Source organism: Ceratotherium simum, chromosome X (assembly GCF_057802395.1).
Source record: "Ceratotherium simum simum isolate JZ-2026a chromosome X, ASM5780239v1, whole genome shotgun sequence".
In the NCBI taxonomy this organism is placed as follows: domain Eukaryota; kingdom Metazoa; phylum Chordata; class Mammalia; order Perissodactyla; family Rhinocerotidae; genus Ceratotherium; species Ceratotherium simum.
Window position 1 is genome coordinate 36,575,653 of NC_141940.1, and position 22,042 is coordinate 36,597,694.

Genomic DNA, 22,042 nt, shown 5'->3' on the forward strand with positions numbered 1-22,042 from the left:
TTGGGCCCTTCTTACAACTATGGTTCTCAGGAAGCCAGAGCCCTACAGGGTCTCTTGGAAGCTGCAGCGAGACAGTTACTTCCATTAGCAAGTATTGTGTGTAAAATAGAGGCGTTAAAGCCTGAAGCCTATATCTATATAAATTGAACCCATCCAATGAACCATTTAAAATGTGAAATTATACATTGTCATGAGTAAATACCACAAGTACATTACCCTCAGGCAGTCAAGTACAGGAGAGGTGATTTCTGAAGACTCCCGTTTTTTCTCCTACCACCATTATTAAGATCAATGCCTATTCTATCTCGTTCTAATGTTTTCTATATTTCCTACTTAAAATCTTAAAAACTTTAGTTCATACTTATGCTTTGCCCTGCCTGGTTGTATACAGAAGGGAAACTATGAGAAGAAATTCTTTCAGAGAGGAAAAGGATGGGAGGTGAATTACGCCAAGAACATAGGCTGAAAAAACCTGTTAGACCTGTTTCTACTGGACTGTTCCTTTAAATCCTATAGCTTGGGTAATTGTCTTTTTGAGGAGTGATATGCTGCTATTCCTATCTTGATACTGAATTTCATACATTAATGATTCAGTGAAACTGCAGTTTTGTAATAACAATAAATGTGTAAAGATCATGGTTAAATAATAAAAAGCATGATCATGTTTTCTGTGCAATAAAGAATAAATGATGTGAATATTTAATAAAATATAAAGTCAAAAAATATTCTAAAATATTCTGTACTTCAGAAAGACCTTTACCTCTTGTCATGTCTGTGAAATCTTTTCCTAAATCTGGAAGGTATTAAATTAAAGGAGCACTGTTCTCATTAGCTCATAGAATAAGACATATATAAAGTGAATAGTCTTAAATTCCCAGAAAATAAGAAAATCAAACTTCTAGGACTGTAAATGTGCTAGACTTGAATAAAACATCTTGCAGAAACTTATCCAGAAACATTTTAAGAATCCAAGTTTACATAATTAATGTAAAGTTTTAGCAATTAAGTCTTTTCTCTGTTTTGTAAGTGTTAAGTATAATACAAGCATGCATTTTATTTTACTTGGGTGTGTTTTTCCTAAACTTATACAGGCTTCCTGACCAAATAAGTTAACATTACTTTTAAAAATGTTTATGATTATAAAAAATGTAAATTTGTTTTCAACTACGTTAAATCAGTATTCTGACAAACTTTATTTCAGTAGCGACTATGTTTGTAGTATGCCAGCTTGAAGATAATTTCCAAGATCTTTAAGCAACTTAAAATCATGGACTGACATTAAATTGAGTTAATTAATGGATAATCCTTGCATAGCTAGATACTTTCTTTTTTTTTTTTTTTTTTAAAGATTTTATTTATTCATTTTTTTCCCCCCAAAGCCCCAGCAGATAGTTAGTTGTATGTCATAGGTTCACATCCTTCTAGTTGCTGTACGTGGGACTCGGCCTCGCGCTGGACGGAGAAGTGGTGCCTTGGGGCGCGCCCGGGATCCGAACCCGGGCCGCCAGTATCAGAGCGCGCGCACTTAACCGCTAAGCCACGGAGCCGGCCCGCTAGATACTTTCTAAGTAAAGTAGAAACATTGGTTTAAATTAAGCATAATTCTAAGTTTATATACTTTTGCTTCTTATTTTGAAATGCTATAGAGAAACTACATCTTGGAGTTATGTAATGAATGTGTTCATTTTTGCCATTTTAGGAAGTTATAAAAAGGATTTGTGTGGCTATAAAAAGTTTTGTCACGTGTATTCTTTTTTTTTTTTTTGTGAGGAAGATCAGCCCTGAGCTAACATCCATGCTAATCCTCCTCTTTTTGCTGAGGAAGACCGGCTCTGAGCTAACGTCTATTGCCAATCCTCCTCCTTTTTTTTTTTTCTCCTCCAAAGCCCCAGTAGATAGTTGTATGTCATAGTTGCACATCCCTCTAGTTGCTGTATGTGGGACACGGCCTCAGCATGGCCTGAGAAGCGGTGTGTCGGTGCGCGCCTGGGATCCTAACCCGGGCTGCCAGTAGTGGAACGCACCCACTTAACCACAATACACATGGGGCCGGCCCATCATGTGTATTCTTAACCTCTGCTAGTCTATTAAAATGCTTGTATATGCCAGACAGTTCTCAGTTATCCACCCTGCACTCTTCACTTTAAAATGGAAGTCAGTCATTTTGGTTAAAAGTTGTAATATGGGTGATTGAGTCTCTTCAAGGAGTAACAGTGACAGAGAATTACAACAGCATATGTACTTTTGTTTTTCAAGGAAAAAGAATAGTTTTTTCCTAAACCAGCTTTTCGTTTCCAGACCCCTTTATATGTACTCTTAAAAATTATTGAGATCCTCAAAGAGCTTTTGTTTATGTGGGTTATAACTATTGATATTTACCATATTAGAGACTAAAAATTAGAACATTTTAAAATATTTATTGATTCATTCGAAAGTAGTGTAGGGGAGGAAGACAACTCATCTACCCTCTAGGTCCTTCTGGCTGGTCTAAGAATTAAATTGATATGAGACGGAATAATGGTAAAAAAATCAAAGAAAGTTTAATAACATGTATGCATGGGAGAAACCCAGGAAAACTGAGTAGCTCAGCCAAAATGGCTGAATCCTGCCACCTTAAATACCATCTTCAGCTAAAGACAAAGGAGGATGTTGGGAGTAGTGGTTTGGGACTTCAAAAGGAAGGAAGGCAATTTACGTGGAGATGGAAATGCAAATGATTATTAAACAAGTGTTTGTTGGGCCATCTGTAGACAGTGTTATCTTATGGTATTAGCTCTTTCCTGGAACAGGCCCTCTATCTTAAATTCTTTTAGGCAGTTAGGGGGAAGGTCAAAGTTTCTTTTGTTCCTAAAAATAATCAAGCCAAAGAAATACATTTTGGGGTGGCCAATTTTGATCCCCCACAGTAGCAATGATAAACACATTGCATGTTAACATAAATGACCTATTTTTTATTAAAAAAAAAAAACTATTTTTCAAAACAAAAATTTTCGTGAAAAGAATGCTATTCTTTCACATTTTTGCAAATCTCATTACTATCTGGGCTAACAGAAGAAAGCTGGATCCTTGTATCTGCTTCAGCATTTAGTCCATTGCATTATTACACATCACACAGCCCTCTGGAAAACTACTCTGTATACTCAGGAGAGTATGAGAGTCAAAAAGACAGATAACATCTTAGTAGTAGTATGAAAATCATTTGACCTCACAGGTCCTCTGAAAGAATATGAGTATAAAAAAGGACAAAACTTAGAAAGTGAATTTTATTTGCCTTGGTGTATAATACTTGAGTCTGAAAAGAAGCTCTGAAATATATTAAAATGTTTACAGTACTACCTCAGTTTAGATGGTATTGCTTCCTTTATTTAACAATTAATGCTTCTACTGACAGTATGAGAGTTTATTTTCTACCTTATGTGTAATCTGCCTAGATAGCAGAGATTCTGTGTATTACAAGAATAATTTTCTATGATTTAAGTTGCTTTTATTATGTCCTTGATTACTTAAGGGAAAAAAAACTTATGGAACATAGGCTCTTCACTTACAGTAGTGTTACCTTCTATGTTTCTTTTCAAATGCTTTATGTGTGCTTTGATTAAATAAGTAAGGAAGTATTGTTTCTCAGTCACTCACGATCCTGTCTAATCAAGTGCTCAAGTCTCCTCTGACAACTCTTAATTTTGCCTTCCCCAAATCAGTTCCTAAATTTAGAACAAACAAAATTTTCAAGATATATTTTATAACTAAAACTAAAACTTTTATATATAAAACCACTAAGATTTCTCAGAGGGCCTCTGCAATCACAAAGATTTGCTGTATCACCTTATAAAAATAGACATTGGAAATAATTAGGTTTGTTTAATGTGTTACTGTTGTAAAGTTGCATGGGAAGAGTTGTCAGATCAGCAGGGATACTCAGCCTTCTCTAAATTAAGTTTGTTTTGGTAAAATACTACATATAAACATTTCAGAAATTATATGCCTTATGAGAAGTCCCTGGTGATTTGTCAGTGTCTTCCCTGTCCATAATATTGTTTTACCTTCAGGAGTAACCCTCATCAAAAGTTATATACTGTATATACTGTACTCCAATACAGAATTTTACTCATCTCTATTGTGATAGAATTGGCAATGGTAATAAAAACCATAACCATTAAATCTCTTAATGTTCTTGTTTTACTCTAAAGGTTACGTGAAGGTTCTGCTATAAACTACAGGCCAGAATTTGTGTCTTCAACAAAGAAGAGCAATCTCAGAGCCTCACGGAAAAGGACTGTACCAGGTACTTCACATGATTGCCGCTTCAAAGAATAGACTTTGGGGTTCAGGCTTCTGAGCTGACATTACTTAGATAACTTTCAGACCATACCACTGAACTGAGGCAAGATTTCCAGGGCTCTTTTTAATCCAATGAAAGGTACAGACCACTATAAAATCAGATAACCAGGAAGGATGTGCTAGACAATGCCTAACCTTCCATAAGATACCCAGTAATCCTTTTTTCTTTTCTTTTTTTTTTTTTTTGCCTTTTCAAAATCTTTCACAATTTTTTCTGACGTATGAAACCCAGGTTTTCTGAAATGCATTTTAGAAGAAATGTCATATATACTTGTCCGGATAAAATAAACCTAGAACTGTTGCTGAGAATCTAAAGGAAATATGGAAAATAAAATAGCATTATATACCCTTATGATAAGGGTGGTTTCATATTGATTTATGTAACTGAGGATCTATTTTATTTATTTACTTATTTATTTATTTATTTATTTATATTATTTTCTTTTTGATGAGGAAGATTAACCCTAAGCTAACGTCTGTTGCCAATCTTCTTCTTTTTTTGCTTGAGGAAGATTGGCCCTGAGCTAACATCTGTGCCAGTTTTCCTCTGTTTTGTATGTGGGTTGCCACCACAGCATAGCTTGATGAGCGGTGTAGGTCTGCGCCCAGGATCTGAACTGGCAAACCCAGGCCACCAAAACAGAGCGCACGGACTTACCCACTGAGCCGGCCCCTCTATTTTATTTTTTGTTTATTTATTTATTTATTTATTTTCTTTTGTGAGGAGATCAGCCCTGTGCTAACATCTGCCAATCCTCCTCTTTTTTTGCTGAGGAAGACTGGCCCTGGGCTAACATCCATGCCTATCTTCCTCCACTTTATATGGGACACCACCACAGCATGGCTTGCCAAGCAGTGCGTCGGTGCGCGCCCGGGATCCAAACCAGCGAACCCTGGGCCGCCGCAGCAGAGCCTGCACACTTAACTGCATGTGCCACCAGGCTGGCCCCTATTTTATTTTTTAAATAATTCAGTAGGAAATTGTAATAAATGCATGCCATATTAATTTATTCATTCTTTTTATATTTTTTTGTTTCTGCTCTTGCTGTTTCTTCTGCCTCCCTATCAACATGGGCAACTAATCCTTTAAGATTCAACAGAGGTGAAATTTCCTCCAGGAAGCCTTTCTCTGACCCTTGTAAGGTATGCTCATTATGTGAAAATACTACTCTTTGCCTACCTCTGTCATAATTCTTGATGTTTAAATTACCTGTATACTGTTTCTTCCTCTGGACTGTAAAATCCTAGAAGATAGAGACCATGTCTAATTCATCTCTAAATTCCCAGCATTTAGTGCTGTCACTGGAAGCTAGAGGATACTCAATAAATATTTATTGAACTAAAAAGAGTTAAATTATTAGGTACAGTGCTAGGCCCTGTGGGGAATACAGAGATAAGTAAAACATCATTTCTTTTCTATCCCAACAATAGATTATTATTTTTTGTTCATAGGCTGATCAGTGTTTTGTGGACTTTTAGAATTAAGAAACCGTGGAATCCATTCTTTTCATTTTATGTACAAGAAACAGAGGTTCAAATAGATTGTGATTTTTTCCAAGATTATAATAGCAGAGCTAATAATAATAGCAGAGTTTAGGGTTGAACCCAACTCTCCAGATGTCTGTCAAGTACTCTGTTGGACTCTGCTGACCTGTCTTTTAATAATAAGCCTACAGTAATGACATCTGCATTATAATAGAAAGCAATAACAGCAATATAATTTTAAAAGGATGATAAACCAGGCATGTTTCTTCTTAATCTTTTAAGCACATTATAGAATCCTTCAGCTACATAACTATTGTGTTTAGATTTATTTCTTTATTTTTCATCATTAAAAGTTTCTGTACATCCTTTGTTTATTACAGTTGTGAACTTACAAAAACAGAAACCAGTTTAAGAGGCAAAGCTTTTATTTGGGATCAAAGAATTGTAATTCGGGGAGCACAGATTCAGGTAGAAACCCAAATAGTGTCCCGATCACAGGAGAGAGGCTCCGGACTTTTATGGGAAAAAGGGAGGAAGATAAGTTGTATTGAAGAAGAGCTCATTGTTGCCAGATGATGTAAGGCTAGGTTTGTACTTCATAGATTGGCTTGAGATTCAGTCATCAGGCAAAAGGCTAGACTTGTACTTCATTGATTGGTTAGCAATTTGGTCATCAGCAAGGTCCAGTCTCATCAGTCCTTACAAACAGGATATTCTTGTCCTTACTGACATGGAATGTTGGCAGTTTGGTCCAGTTTGGAAGATAAAGAAAACAAGATGTTCAAGGCAATTCTCTGCAATGGCTGCTCCAGCTCTATTTTAATGTGGCTCCACTCATGTCATCTGTCACATAGCAAATATCTTTTATCAAAGCTGAGAAGTTGCATGGTATAAAACATTTGTTTTTAATCTCTGCTTTGTGGATCCATTGTGTTCTTGAAAAGTTGCCGGAATTTGACTCTTCTTTTCCTCCTCCCCCTCCAAATATTATTGATTGCAATTGTCTTACTTTTAGGGACACCAAAATAATTATTTCTTGGCTTCACTGGTCAAATCTTGGATTAAAATAATACTATAATAGAGTCAATTTTGGGGGAACCAAAAAGAAAATGGTTTAGGGCCGGCCCCGTGGCTTAGCAGTTAAGTGCGCACGCTCCGCTACTGGCGGCCCGGGTTCGGATCCCGGGCGCGCATCGACGCACCGCTTCTCCGGCCATGCTGAGGCCGCGTCCCACATACAGCAACTAGAAGGATGTGCAACTATGACGTACAACTATCTACGGGGGCTTTGGGGGAAAAAAAAGGGAGGAGGATTGGCAATAGATGTTAGCTCAGAGCCGGTCTTCCTCAGCAAAAAGAGGAGGATTAGCATGGATGTTAGCTTAGGGCTGATCTTCCTCAAAAAAAAGAAAATGTTTTAATTTTAAAGAGTAGCAGAATATGCCACCCCCAAATATGGCACTTTGACATAAGGATTATCTTGAGCTGAAAGCAATTAAGATGAAGCAGATACATGAAAAACTCTGTCATTTCTTACTGGCCTACAAGTAGTTGTAAAGGTGTCCTTCTTCCCTCTGTAGCAAGAAGGACAGAAGTTAACCACCACCGACAACTCTAGACCGTTTTCAGCCTGGAGTCGCCATCAGAGGAATCTATATAACAAACTTTACTAACTAGCCCTTATGGTCCATTAATTCCCCCATATATTTACCTTCCGACAATTTGCCACCAAAGAAACTCAAAGTCCTTTTCCTTTGTCTTGTCACATCTCTAAAAATTTGTTGTTCTTTTGTTAAGATGCTATATAAGTTCAAGATTTAACCACCCCTTTTAGTTACTCACCATTGAGTACTCTCATGTGTGCATGATACACACATTAATAAACTTCTGTTTGTTTTTCTCATTAGTCTGTCTTTTGTCAGTCTAATTTACAAGGCCCCAGTTGGATTACCTAAAAGGGTAGAGACAAAAAAGATTTTTTTCCTCTCCTACAGTTTATTAATCAATATTTTTAGTTCAGCAATGTTTAAAAAATTCAGATTAGGTTGCCTGGTTTCTTCAAGATCCTAGTGAGTAAAATGAAGGACTTCATTTACCCAAGAATGTGCAAGAAAGCTGATAAAATCAAGATTCAAAAAGACATAAAAGAAGATATGGAGAAGTAGAAACAATGAGTTCAAATAAATCAGATCAAAGTCTTAGGCTTAGGTTAAAAAAAAACACTATGCGAGGGGCCGGCCCTGGGGCTTAGTGGTTAAGTGCGTGCACTCTGCTACTGGCGGCCCGGGTTCGGATCCCGGGCACGCACCGACGCACCGCTTCTCAGGCCATGCTGAGGCTGCGTCCCACATACAGCAACTAGAAGGATGTGCAGCTATGACCTACAACTATCTACTGGGGCTTTGGGGAAAAAAAAAAAAGGAGGAGGATTGGCAATAGATGTTAGCTCAGAGCCGGTCTTCCTCAGCAAAAAGAGGAGGATTAGCATGGATGTTAGCTCAGGGCTGATCTTCCTCACAAAAAACAAAACGAAACACTATGTGACTATAAAGTTGGGGTTCTAATGGACTGTAATGAATGAGAGTTGGCTGTACCACTACTTGTGTTATCAGAGGCAAGGAAAAAAACTAACTTTTATTGACCACTCCTAATATGCCAAGCACTGTGGTAGGCATCTTACATGTCTGATCTCTTTTTATCAGGCTTAAATTGTAAAATTTTTACAAATTCTTTTCATGAAATTGCTGCTTATAAAAAATTATACTATAATTCATATTAAAGCTACGATATTACTGAAATAATTAAAATGAACCTTTGTGATTTTCATTGCACGTTCTTTCCCAGGCTACAAAGCCAAAGAACAAAAACTATGAAATGCTTTCTTTAAGTAAAATCCAGTTGAGTATGGAACAAGTCACCTAAATGAAGCGTTTAATTTTAGTATAGTGACTACAAGACTAAGTTATGCATCTTATTTTTCCTTGGAAAAAGGAAAAGACGTTTATGTGATCCTGATTATACGAGTATATGCCTTCTGTGTGGATCAGTGATATTGTTAATTAACCCCCGTTGTATAAAATTATCATAATCTGCTTAACTAAACATGATAAAGTGTTTGATTAAAGGAGACTATACTGAGTAAAACATAATTCCAGACATTGCTTAGCATCCATTGTGTAACAGAGGGCTAGTGCTTAGATGAGACAAAAGGTTAAAGTTAAAACTTGGATATTTTTCAAGAACTCAAGTTTTCAAAAAGATCTGAATTGTATTATTTTGTTTTTATTTAATCCTCTTTATCTAATTTTTGCTAACATATAGCAAAAACTAGAGTTATAACATGCCATTATTTACAAATGTCAGAGACAAGGATATATTACTTAAAAACAAATTCATTCAAAAATATTCATTGAGCACTTACTATGTGCAAGTCCCTCTGCTACACACACGTATACCAGACAGCTTAGAGTCTAGTGCAGACACACAAACATATATGCAAATATGTTTTTACAAATTTTGATAAAGTACAATAAAGAAACAGAGCAATGCAAGAGAGAATAACGGGGTGGGGGTGGCCTGCGGACCTACTTCAGATTCAATGGTCAGAGAAAGCTTCTCTGCAGAAGTGACATTTAAGCTGAGGCATGAAAGATAAAGAGCCAACCGGGAGAAGACTGAAAGAATAGCCTTCCAAGCAAAGTGAATAGATCGTGGGCAGGTCATCAGGAAGGATGCTTCGCTTGTTTGAACAGAGAAATGGAAAAGGACAGTGTGTGTAGAGCATAATAAGTAAAGGAACCAGTGGCATGCAATGAGATTAGAGAGTTCAACAAGCCCTACAGGTCATGGTAAGGATTTTTATTTGTGTTCCTCAAGAATTAAGTAAGTGGCAAACGTGCCAACGTATATAAGAGGATTTTTATCTGTTTTAAAAATTGTGATTTCTGGATTAGAACATGCACATAACACATCTCAGAAGAATTAAGCTAAGCACAAAAATATATTGTTCATGGGAATAACTCATTTTTATACTAAAATTTTAATTTTATTAAATTAATACCATGTACATAGATTTAAAAAAAATAGTACAGTCAGAGGGAGAAGGTCAAATACCGTATGATTTCCTTCATTAAGTAGTAGATAACAACAACAATAAACAAACACATAGAGACAGAGATTGGATTGGTGGTTACCAGAGGGGAAGGGGGGAGGGAGGAGGGCGAAAGGGATAAATCGGCACATGTGTGTGGTGATGGGTTGTAATTAGTATTTGGCTGGTGAACATGATGTAATCTATGCAGAAATAGAAGTATAATGATGTACACCTGAAATTTTTACAATGTTATAAACCAATGTTACTGCAATAAACAAAAAATTAAAAAAAAAAAAAGTACAGTAAAAAACAACAGTCCCCTCTCCATCCCTCTCCATTCTTGATTCTCACTCCTGAAGGGCAATAACTTTAAACAATTTTAGCTGTTCCCTATAATATTTACTACCATGTTTCTACATAATGTGCCTATATTGCTATTTCCTGATTTTTCTGCTTTTTAGATAATATCTATTGACTTTCTATGATGAAAGGTGGTAATTTGGCTCTCTTATGTACGCATAAACTCACACTTCCCCTCCTCCCAAAATTTTTGGTGAAATCAATATTCAGTGATTATATTACTATGACTTTGTAAACATTATTCAGAGTTGAACCATGTATTGAGTATGTTATTACATTTCTTTTCCTATAAAAATTTTGGTTTGCCACATTTTATTTAATTTTTATTTGCTTAGAATTTTTCTTATGAATCTACCATTTACTCATCCCCAAACAGATCTTCCCAAGAAATCTATATATCCCCTTTCTGTATGTTCAAATACATCAGGTTATTTATAACTTTCTTTCTTTTTTTTTTTTTTATTTAAAGATGTCTGTGAAGGGGATTTTTGTCCTTCTGTTCCAAGCTGAAATGGTTTAGTCTTTCTGCATAGGTGTCTTCCTGGGGTATCCCCTCACCCTTATTGTGAAAATCCTTTTTGCCTTTCTCTTGTGTTGGATCCCATTTTCTGGACCCTATTTTTCCCTCACTTTTGCTTGAACTTCCTCATTTTGGTGGACAAATATCCTCCAGTAACTTCCTGAGAAAGATGGCAAATTTTTTGAGATCTTGCATATCTGAAAACACCTTGTTCTAATCTCTCATCTTATTGTTAGTTCAACTGATATAGAATTCTAGATTGGTGTATTAGTTTCCTATTGCTGCTGTAACAAATTACTTCAAACTTAGTGGCCCAAAACAACACATTTATTTTCTTTGGATCAGAAATCTGAATTCAGTTTCAATGGGCTAAAGTCAAGGTGTTGGCAAGGCTGGTTCCTTCTAGAGGCTTTAGGGGAGAATTGTTTTCCTTGCCTTTTCCAGTTTCTGCAGGTCATTTGCATTCCTTGGCTCAAGGCTTCTTCCTATATCTTCAAAGCATATTGCTCCAACCTCTGCTTCAGTTTTCACATCTTTTTTTCTTACTTTGATCTTCCTGGCTTCCTGTTATAAGAACCCTTTTGGTTACATTGGGCCTAACTAGAAAATCCAGGATAATCACTCCATCTCAAGATCCTTAACTTAATCACACCTGCAAAATCCCTTTTGCCGTGTAAGTTAATATATTCACAGGTCCAGGGATTAGGACAAGGACATCTTTGAGAGAAGGCATTATTCATCCTACCACAGTTGGAAATGCTTTTTCCTAAAAACTTGTCTTCTTGATTCTAGGGGTACAGTTTAAAAGTTTGTTCCTAATATTATTTGTGATCCTTTGTATATGGTCTGTTTTTTTTCTCTGGAAGCTTTTAAAATCTTTTTATTCCATCTTCTGAAATTTCACTGAACATTATTGAGAATCTTTTTCTCATTCATTGTTCTGGATACTTGGTAGACCTTTTCAATCTGTATACTCACATCCTGCAGTGCTAGGAATTTTCCTTATATTATTTCTTTAGTAATTTCCTCCCTCCTGCTTTTTCTGTCTTCTTTCCAGAACTTCTGTTGATCTAATTTGGCCGTCCCGTACTGAATTCTTTAATTTTCTCTATTTCCCATTTCTTTTTCTTTTTGTTCTACTCTCTAGGAGAGCTCCTCAATGGAAAACTTTTATTCTTCTATTGATTTTTAAGATTTCTACTATAATATTTTGAATTTCTAAGAGCTCTTTCTCATTCCTTGAAAGTTCCATTTTTATGGCATACTGTTCTTGTGTCTTGAATGTAGTATCTTCTCATTATAGTTTTTTTTTTGTTTGTTTCTTTTTGCTTTGACTTGTTGCTGTTGTTGTTGTTGTTTTGGTCAAAAAAGAAGTTCTTTCTCCATTGTTGGGACTTGTGGATTGTTGAGCTTCACTGGGAAGTAACTGGGCAGAAATTCAGTCTTTTCAATGGGAGAACCTCAAATATCAGCGTCTATCTATAGGGCTTTACACTAGTGCTGGTCAGCTTCTCCAGAATCCTCCAATCTCCTGCTCAGCTGACAATATCTTAGAAACCAAGCAGCAGAAAGGTGACTGAGTGGGGGTGGGGTAGGGGGTGTCTTAATATTTAGTATATAGAGACTCAATCCCTGTTTGCATTAAAGTTCACACTCCAGCCCTCAGCTATGCCTTTTATTTCCAAGACTAGAGCTTCTTTTATGGAAAGATGTTTCAATTACTCCAGAAAATAAAAACTGAATCTTTTGCTGGAATGGATAAGGGGCTTTGGGATCTAATTTTTTCTAATATGTACTTTCAATCAATCTTCCTTTGTTTAGCCCTCCCTTCATCCTGTACTTAAGAGATAACCAGTAACTTTATTTTTTTTTAATTTAATTTTATTTATTATTTCCCCCAAAGCCCCAGTAGATAGTTGTATGTCATAGCTGCACATCCTTCTTGTTGCTGTATGTGGGACGCGGCCTCAGCGTGGCCGGAGAAGCGGTGCGTCGGTGCACACCCGGGATCCAAACCCGGGCTGCCAGCAGTGGAGCGCGCGCACTTAACCACTAAGCCACAGGGCACTTAACCACTAAGCCACGGGGCCGGCCCACCAGTAACTTTAAGAACTGAACCTATCACCACCAGCCATAGGTTTCAGCTTCCTTTAGTTTGTTAAGTTAGCTTAGCATCTCTTCGACTGCTTTCCAACTTCCAAAATTTTGTCAATTTCACTTGTCTGCTGTTGTCTTCTCTCCTGTTCTTTGTCTGTCTCCATTTATACCTTTTTAAAAAAAAGAAAAAAATTCCTGGGCCGGCCCCGTGGCTTAGTGGTTAAGTGCGCGCGCTCCGCTGCTGGCGGCCCAGGTTCGGATCCCGGGCACGCGCCAACGCGCCACTTCTCCGGCCATGCTGAGGCCACGTCCCACATACAGCAACTAGAAGGATGTGCAGCTATGACATACAACTATCCACTGGGGCTTTAAGGGGAAAAAAATAAATAATAAAAAAAATAAAAAATAAAAAAATTAAAAAATTAAAAAAAATTCCTTTACTGTCATTTTAGTGGAGCTTCATGAGGCCACAGAGATAAATGCACGTGTCTAATCTGCCTTGTTTAACTGGAAGTCTTATAGCACACTCTATGTTGAGAAATAATACAGTCCAAAACTAATAACATTAAGGGTGGGAGATTAAGAAGCCCACTTTGCAACAACAAAGTAAAAATCTGTTTCAGAGAAACCTGAAATAAACAATGATATAATATGTAAGCCATATGTATGACTATTCATTGCACTGTGAAAAAGTAAAAGGTCTGTTGCTTCAGAAAACTGAATTACATCAACTCTCAAATATTTAAAATTGTAGATAATTTAAATTGATACATAAACATAAGATATATGAGCTTTCTAGTGTTTTTTGGATACAGAATGCATTTTTATGAAAAATTGCCTTTAGACATTAATTGCTCTCATTAAGGACCCTTAAGAAGCGTGCCATTTAGTGACTAGTTGGAACAGCTCCTGAGTGGGGGGATGGAGCAGGGAGTTTAATGTTGTAGATTTCAGGAAATGAGTGAATTCAAGACATCATTTTTTAAAAAATTATTCAGCCAGACCTTTTTTTTAGTATTATGAAAAAAGTGTGCATAGTCCTCCTCTGTGCCAACCCTGACCACACAACTTGCCTATATGTAAATTTGGGAAAAGAGGTCAAGGTAAGGGCAAAGAAGTGGGCTTGCACACAATAATAATAATCACTAACATTTATTAACCTTTACTAAGTGTTTACTATGTTCTGGTAACTGTGCTAAACACTTTTCATGAATTATTTCATAATAAATGGTTAGTGATTCTTTGAATAATGAATTTAAACATTCATTTGTTTAAATGAATGGATTAGGGGACAGATGGCTTAGGAGGAGGAGAGGGTGAAGAATGCCACCAAAGATTCATAATGTTCTCATTTCCTTTTCCTCTTCCATCTCTCCCCTTCTCAAGTACTGCTCTAGACTTATTTATGTTCGTAGCATCATTTTGTACCTTATCCCTGCTTTTTGCTGTTCTTTCAGTATGTAAATATTAAATAGTTCATCTTAGGTACTTGAATTTGAAGGTTAATGATTTGGAATTTCAACCAGGAGTTTTGATTTAAATAGTTCACTGTTTTGCAAAATATACCATCAAATATTTTGTAAGAGAAGAGATGGAATAAAAGGAAAGAGAGAAGAAAGAGAAACCTGCCAAGGCATTGCTATAACTTTTAAACCTGTTTTTAAAAACAATATAGCTAATGTTTCCAAGTGATCAAACTTTTACAAAATTTCTAGATAATAGCAATCTGTGATGATTTAATACACATTCAGTCAAACAAATTACCAAGAATGCATAGGTCTGGAACATGTGTAAAATTGGTCTAGGTTTAAAGGAAATAATCTAGAGAGAATATGAGAATTTAAGTAATTAATTCTCTCAAAGACTAGTGAAATATATTTGAGCCTGCAGATTATTTAAGATTGAAAAATTTGCATTTACTTTTTTATTGTAAAAGAACAAGGTAGATTTCTTTCTTCTTTACGTAATTGATAGCTACTGAGTACCTACTCTGTGCAAGGCATTGTGATAGGCATTATGGAAGAAAGGATATAAAAATGTCTAAGATGCTATTCGTTTTGTCAGTAAGCTCATAATCTAGTGTTGAAGGTAAGACATGCAAAATAACTACTATACTCCATATAGTATTATGTGACAAGTGCCACGTGGATGACAAAATATTTTTAATTTTCCATTTTGCCAACTTGCAATATAAATAGAATGAATTATGTAGCTAAAGTTCCAAATATATATGTTTCTTTGTATGCTATTCATACATGCTAAACTTGGACAACAGCTGCAAAACATCATTAAAACCAGTTCAGGTACAGCAAGTCTAGAAAAAGAGCTGCCAGCTATAGCACACTAGGGAAAAAAATTACTGGCTTCCAAGAGATATATGTGTATGTGTTTCTTTTAATGGCATATATAATGTATTGATTGTTTAGTAGATTCCATTCAGCCAAGTGCATTAGGTATGTATTTCATTAATTTTCACAATAATCCTATGAGGTCACTACTATTTTCATCCCTGTTTTACAGATGAGGAAACTGAGGCTCAGAGAAAGTAAGTAACTTGGCCAAAGTTACACAGCTGGTAAATAATGGAGTCAGGAGTTGAACCCAGTCTGTTTAAGCCCTAGTCTGCACTCTTAACCATTTGGCTAATGCTGTCTCTCTTGTGGAACATGCTAATGGAGATGTCTAGGAGATATTTAGATACCTGAGTCTGGAGCTCAAGAGAAGGAATTAAGCTAGAGATACACATTTTGTAGTCATCAGCGTGTGTTATATATCTTCAAATATAAGGAGACCTCAAGAAGAAGATACTAAAAAATTTTCTCTTGTCAACTGGACTATAAAAACTTCTAGAGATATGGATGAATGAGTCAAATATCTTGTTATGGCATTTAAAATTTAAATTTAGTAAAATAACTAGAGCTATATTATATAAATATATTAATTTAGCTGTATTACTTTTTTCCCCTCATATTTCATGAAATAACTAATTCTTCACATGCAGTTTTAACATTAGTATCTGCGTCATTGCTAGAATCTATTCTTGTCATCTGCTTTCCAGAGCTCATTGTCCTCACTTCTACATACAGAACTAGTTGCAATCATCTTACTGTTAAGGAAATTTTATCACAAGTCACAAATATCTGTTCACATAACATCACTTTTGAAGTTGTAATGTCATATCTCCAGGAGTAGTCACTACATTTGTATTAATATTTGTATTAATTTTGTATTAATATTTTATGTATATATGAATGTATGTATTTGCTTGCTCATTTATTTTTAAATTAGTTTCGATGTAGGTTATTTGATGCAAACATGGGAGTGTTAATTGAAACCTTCTGAGTAGAAAAGTAGATAGGGCTCCAGGAAAAAGACAAAAATGTGTAGAGCAACTATTTAAAGGCAGCAAAGTACATACTTTTCTAAAAAAACTTCTCATATTTAACTAAGGTGTGTTAAAAATCTACTATTTGGTAGGTGCTTTTATCCCCCCAACAACCCAATACCATCCCTATAGTATCATTTCCTTCATTTCTTTTTCTTACAGCTGAGGAATAAGTCTCAGAAAACTAATTTATGAAGGAGAAATAACTTAAAAACAGCAGAGATAGGATTTTAATCCAGATCCAACTCTAAAGTCCATGTTCTTTTTTACCTGCTCTCTTTTATGGTCAGCAAGTAATACATAATTGTGAGATGGCTGGCTAATGATCATGAGGCAGAGTTCAGTTAACTGGCTTATGTGTAAAAATGGAACAAGTAATTATGGTTTTATAGCACATTGTTTTCATCGACTGTCATGCCTTTTAAGGGATAGATGTCATGTTTCAATATATGGGTGATCGCTTTTGGAGGGTTCATTAGGGAAAAGGAGAGAAGAGAAAAACTAGAAAAAATGGGTGGTGATATCTGAATCAACAGTCATTTTTAATTAAAGTAGGTTATAAATGGAACCATTTATACTTCTTGCATTTATCTGACCCTGAATCCCCATGGTAAGGCTGTTAGATAAAGATATACATGACACAGAAGTCACTTTAACATTTAAAACAGATCCCGTGTGATGTCATAGGTCTTACTTCTAGCCATTTTTAATATTAATGTAACAAAATTTTGTTTAGCAAGAACTTTCTAAATTAAAAAAAGTCACATTTATTACCTTTTGAGTCCTCTCTCTTTTCTTGGTTAGTCTAGCTAAAAGTTTGTAAATTTTATCTTTTCAAGAAACCAACTCTTAGTTTTGTTGATTTTTTTCATATTGTCTTTCTAGTCTCTGTTTTATTTATTCCTGCTCTAATCTTTATTATTTCCTTCCTTCTGCTAACTTTGGGCTCAGTTTGTTCTTTCTCTGATTCCTTGAGGTGTAAAGTTAGGTTGTTTATTTGAGGTCTTTCTTTTTTCTTATTTGTTTTTATTTTTACCCCAAAGCCCCAGTAGATAGTTGTATCTCATAGCTGCACATCCTTCTAGTTGCTGTACGTGGGACGCGGCCTCAGCATGGCGGGAGAAGAGGTGCGTCGGTGCGCGCCCGGGATCCGAACCCAGGCCGCCAGCAGCAGAGCGCGCGCACTTAACCGCTAAGCCACAGGGCGGGCCCAGAGGTCTTTCTTTTTTCTTAATGTAGGCATTTATCACTATAAACTTCCCTCTTAGAACTTCTTTCGCTGCATCCCATAAGATTTGGTATGTTGTGTTTTTGTTTTCATTTGACTCAAGATACTTTCTGATTCTCTTCTTTGACCCATTGATTGTTCAGGAGTATATTGTTTAATTTCCACATATTTGTGAATTATTCAGTTTTCCTCCTGTTACTGATTTGTAATTTTATACCTTTGTGGTCATATACTTGATATGATTTCTTTCTTCTTAAATTTGTTAAGGCTTGCTTTATGGCCCAACATATGATCTGTCCTAGAGAATGTTCCATGTGTGCTTGAGAAGAATGTGTATTCTGGTGCTGTTGGATGGAATGTTCTGTATATGTCTGTTAGGTCCATTTGGTCTATAGTGTTATTCAGGTCTGCTGTTTGCTTATTAATTTTCTGTCTGGGTGATCTATCCAATGTTGAAAGTGGCATATTGAAGTCACCTACTATTATTGTATCACTTTCTATTTCTGAACTGATCCCTTTATCACTATATGGTGACCTTCTTGTCTCTTGTGACTGACTTTGAGCGAGTCTATTTTATCTGATGTAAGTATAGCCATTCCTGCTCTCTTTTGGTTACCATTTGCATGGAATATCTTTTTCCATTCCACATTTATTACCTTTTAAATCCAAAGCTTTAGTATACTTGCTTTTCTGATATTTTTTCGTCATACTTGAGTTACAAAAAACAAGTACCCATTCAGTGCAGATCACAAAATGGACACTTAATAAATGTTAAAAGAAATGATATGTTTTCTAAAAGTTACAACATTTGCCCACCTAGAAGAGGATTGCTCTGCTTATACCTATAAATGTTGTTAGCTTTTAGTTAGAGAAAGTCCACCGGATGGCAACCTCATCTGCATGTGAAACATGATGTGCAATCCTCTGCAACCCATTACGGGTCCCTTGAGCCAGATGCTCCCTGATTAATGGCTAATTTCTATAGTGATCCCAGTAAATGGATACTAGGTAGTCACTAGGCAGTGATTGTTGGAAGGTGGGGGATGTGCAGATTTGGGACGTATTTAGCGTTGTGTGAAATATTTTTAGTAACATTCTTTTTTTTTATTAATATTGAAAACAAAAATAATAGTATCTATTTCTACGTTGCCCTCTAAGCATATTTCTAATTTGAAGCTAAAAGGAACCATATTCATTTCTCCAGTGTATTAAGCTGCAGACAGTATTATTTCTTCATGAATCACAAGTTATTCTAGTTGGATTCCTTGTACTTAATGGCAATCTGGTAGCTAGCTGGTTTATTGCTTAAAATGTAAACTGTCTTCCTTATTTCTAAACCTGATAGTATGCAGAGAGTACTGCTGGGGATATTTAACATGTCCCTTATTGTTTTCTGTTTATAAACAACCTGCCCTGAGGTACTAATTAGGTGGAAGATCTTGCATATACTTAGCAAATACTGTTGTGTTTTTCCATACAAATAAATCTGTGGTCAAGGTAAAAGTCATTGATGGGTTGGTTCCATGAACTGCAAATTTCTGAAAATATGCATGATGGTAAACGTTCCAGAAAAAGAAAAAAAAATAGATTTGTTGAAATTTTTATTCCTGAATAGAGTTCTAATTACATCTCACATTTCATTAATAAATCCATTTCTAAAGCAACACGTTTCACCTACTTTAAAGTACAGCTGTGTAAGGCATCTGTTTGAATTAAATATCTATAATACCTAACAGATTGCCTTTTTCTTATGACTGTAATAGACTTTATTTTGCATCTGTATATTTTTCAAAATCCATATTTGAAAAATATGCTTTTTTTTCTCAGTCTCCTGGGTATTTTTAGTAACTTTATTGAGGCATATTTTACATGTCATATAATTCACCCATTTCAAGTGTACAATTCAAGGATTTTTAGTAGATTTAAGTCTCCTGGGTATTTTAAAAATGGTATAGCTGTACCTAGATGCTTGCTATTCCTCATTACATGACAAATACTCTGCATTTTGGCAGCTCACCTATCTTTGGTTCCTAACATACGTGTTTTTAGATATTGTTTACATAAATGAAGATCAGAAAATCTGACTCTTATGTGTCTGAAATTTTGTGAGTGTCAGTGTCTTAGTGCCCCATCTTCTAGATTTGGGGGGACACACTCACATTACATCAAGAGTTGGAATTTTGGCTTCATTGCCATGCAATACTAACAGATCTAACCTTCAGTACTACCCAGACTATTGGAGCTAGTGACCATTATTTTAATTTAACGCATATGCAGTACTGACATTACATCAAAGTATTTTACAACACATAAAATACTGTTCTTGCTTTTGAAGGATATACAAACTAATTGAAAAATTAATCTAGGTATAAAGAGCCCTTCAGAAAGATCATTAGACTCCATTCATATTCTGCTCTATCCCTTTCTTTCCTAATTTCTCTTTTTCATCCTATGACCTTCTTTTCTCTTGTTCTGCCATCTAGATTTGCTCGCATGGCTCCAAGTTCAGATCACATCAGTAAAGCATATATCAAAACTGAAGTCCATCTTCTATTAAATATTAGTTCCCTTCTTCATATGTTTGGGTCAAAGGCTGTATTGTAAAATAGGAGAAAAATCTCCAGGTCAGTATTGCAGTTGTTTCTTGCATTGATGGTGGCCAAGGACTGACATCTCCCTCAGTTAGAAGAGCTTCTTTGACCTTGATGGAGGAGATCCTCCTATATTTGCGTGAACAAATTCCTGAGTTTGGGGAATTTATGCCTATGTGCGTAGCAAGTAAAAAGCTGAACAAATTGTCAAAAACAGCCATTTCAACACTATGGAAATTGACCCAAGAACAGAACAAACTGAGAACTTCTGAACTTTAGGTAGGAACAGAGCAAGTCTATGGTGTTCTTGCCTGGATGTGATGGTGAATTTTGTGTGTCAACTTGACTGGGTTAAAGGATGCCCAGATAGCTGGTAAAACATTATGTCTGAGTGTGTCTTTGAGGGTCTTTCTGTAAGGGATTAACATTTGAATCAGTAGACTGAGTAAAGAAGATCGCCCTCACCAAGGCAGTTGGACATCATCTAATCCATTGAGGGCCAAAAAGGCAGAGGAAGGGCAAATTTGCTCAGCTTGAGCTGGGATATCCATCTTCTCCTGCCCTCGGACATTGGCATTCCTGGTTCTCGATCCTTCAGACTCAGACTGGGACTTACACCATTTGCTCCCCTGGTTCTCAGGCCTTCAAGTTTGGACTAGAACTTCACCGTTTGCTTTCCTGGACCTCCAGCTTGCAGACCAGATCGTGGGACTTCTCAGCTTTCATAATTGTGTGAGTCAATCCCTCATAATAAATCTCTTTCTATATATCTATATATATAGGTATAGCCTATTGGTTCTGTTTCTCTGAAGAATCCTAAATAATACACTGGGGTTTCTCCAGCTTCCCACTCACAACCACCACCACCCCCTGCCCCAGCTCTGTTGGCACAGGAGTTCAACCAAGGTAAGGCAGGCTGTAAAATAAAAACCAGCAGCATTACTGCTCGTGCTGCTGCAAGGAACTCACTTGATTTAGAGCATTGTTGGTTAAGGTAGTGATCTAAGTGGCAAATAAATAAGAAGGGTTGCTAGCCTGAGGTTGTAGGACTATTTGGGGCAGGCAATGGACAAGCAGACTAAGAGGGGATGTAACAGAGAATTCCAGGAAGTGAAGCAGCCATAGTGGACTTGATAAGCAATCCATATATCCTTGCACATGCCCACACATCCCTGGCCTACGGTGCCTATGTGAATGCACAGAGGAGAAGCAAGAGAAACCAGCAGAAAGTAAAGTTGGAGCAGACTTGAAAGCAGTTTGAGGTTTGAATGTGTTCCTCAGTCCATACACAGATCTATCAGCAGATAATGGATGCATACTGGCTGGAGATGTTTGAGCAAAACCTTGGAGTAATCTTTAGCTAAACAATAAGCTATGCAGGCACAGGACCAACCCCTAGAAAGCTTGTCTTTAAAAATAAAAGCAAGAGAAAAAAATCTAGAGCAGAGACATCAGCAGCCACACATTGTAGTAGAGACAGAGATCATAAACTTAGTTCAGGCAAGTTAGTAAACAAGCAAGATAACCTTCAGGAGGCAAAATCAGAATTTAGTTGTTACAGTATATTATCTAAACTGTCCGATATTCACCAAAAAATTATAATACATGTAAATAGACAAAAAAGTAAGTAAATTGATTCAGCAATCTAAGTCATCCCACAAACACACACGAAAAAGCCCGGGGGCTGGCCCAGTGGCATAGTGGTTAAGTTTGCACACTCTGCTTCGGCGGCCTGGGGTTCATGGGTTCGGATCCTGGGCACGGACCTACACCCTGCTCATCAAGCCATGCTGTGATGGCATCCCACATACAGAAAAAAAAAATAGAGGAAGATTGGCACAGATGTTAGCTTAGGGACAATCTTCCTCAAGCAAAAAGAGGAGGATTGGCAACAGATGTTAGCTCAGGGCCAATCTTCCTCACCGAAAAGAAAAGAAAAGAAAAA

General features: G+C 36.4%; 1 long non-coding RNA gene across 3 annotated transcripts in view; it reads left to right on the top strand.

Moving 5' to 3' along the window:
* Nucleotides 1–5,427: 5,427 nt before the first annotated feature.
* LOC147911822 (uncharacterized) overlaps nt 5,428–22,042 on the top strand; it is a 39,120-nt gene continuing 22,505 nt past the window's right edge. The window contains exon 1 of one of the 3 annotated variants that reach the window (XR_015550638.1): nt 5,428–5,481. This is a non-coding gene — a long non-coding RNA (uncharacterized LOC147911822). Of the gene's footprint in view, nt 5,482–20,752; nt 20,830–22,042 lie in introns of those variants that run through there. The other 2 variants (XR_015550637.1, XR_015550639.1) reach the window with 2 other exon arrangements.